This window comes from Halichoerus grypus, unplaced genomic scaffold, assembly GCF_964656455.1.
Source record: "Halichoerus grypus unplaced genomic scaffold, mHalGry1.hap1.1 HAP1_SCAFFOLD_224, whole genome shotgun sequence".
Classification (NCBI taxonomy): domain Eukaryota; kingdom Metazoa; phylum Chordata; class Mammalia; order Carnivora; family Phocidae; genus Halichoerus; species Halichoerus grypus.
Window position 1 is genome coordinate 19,360 of NW_027555150.1, and position 917 is coordinate 20,276.

Consider the following 917-nt stretch of genomic DNA (forward strand, 5'->3'; position numbering starts at 1 on the left):
GACGCTCCCCTTGGCCATCTCGGGAGCCAGGCGGCGGTGGCTGCGACGGCGGCGGCGGCGGCCCCCGGGTCTGGAGAGTATCCGGCCATGAGAGCGCTCGGACTTCCGCGAGTGCGGGGCGCTGGAGGCGCCACGTCCTCTGGGCGGTTTGGCAGGCAGGCAGGTGCAAGGCACAGGGCAGGCGTGGGGCGGTTGGGGGCTGAGGAGGGGCACGGCTGCGGCCGGGAGGCGCAGAGCAGGCTCTTAGGGCGCCCAGCGGCAGCCGCACACGTCTACGGCCATACCACCCTGAACGCGCCCGATCTCGTCTGATCTCGGAAGCTAAGCAGGGTCGGGCCTGGTTAGTACTTGGATGGGAGACCGCCTGGGAATACCGGGTGCTGTAGGCTTTTTTCTTTGCCTTTTCTTTCCGCTTCGGCCTCCCTTCCTCTCCCTTTGCCGCCACCGCCCCCCACCGCCCCTTGCCCAACAAGGCGTCCTCCAGACGCCCCGTGCCCCCCGGCCCCTCGCCACCCGCGCACCGCACCGAGGGTCCCTGTCTCGCAGCTTGTGCCCGCTGCACCGGCAGGCAGCCCCCAGGCCTTCCACCTCACAGCCACCACGCCCACGCACAGCCGATCCAGAGGGGCGGGCTGGGGGAGGTGGGGGCGGGCTGGGTGGGCGGAGGCGGCGGCTTCGGAGGGAGGGAAAGGGGGAGGGCGGCGAGGACCGCCCGCGGGGTTGGGGCGGGGGCAGCGCGGGCGGGACGGCACCCCGTCTCGGGCAGGCGTGCCCTCCCAAGGTCCTGCGCCTCGGGCCCTCATCCCCGGAGCCCCTAGCCATTCCCTTGGGCCGCCCCGAGTGCACAAGCGCACCGGGCAACCGGCCCCGCCTTAGGCCTGGGCCCGCCTCCACCTTGTCCCCAGCAGCCCTGGGCT

At 73.0% G+C, this 917-nt stretch overlaps 1 non-coding gene across 1 annotated transcript; it reads left to right on the plus strand.

The window, feature by feature from the left end:
- The first annotated feature begins 270 nt into the window (after positions 1-270).
- Positions 271-389, plus strand: LOC144380839 (5S ribosomal RNA). The gene has a single exon (XR_013445030.1). It is a non-coding gene; the product is annotated as a 5S ribosomal RNA (ribosomal RNA).
- The last annotated feature ends 528 nt before the right edge of the window (positions 390-917 follow it).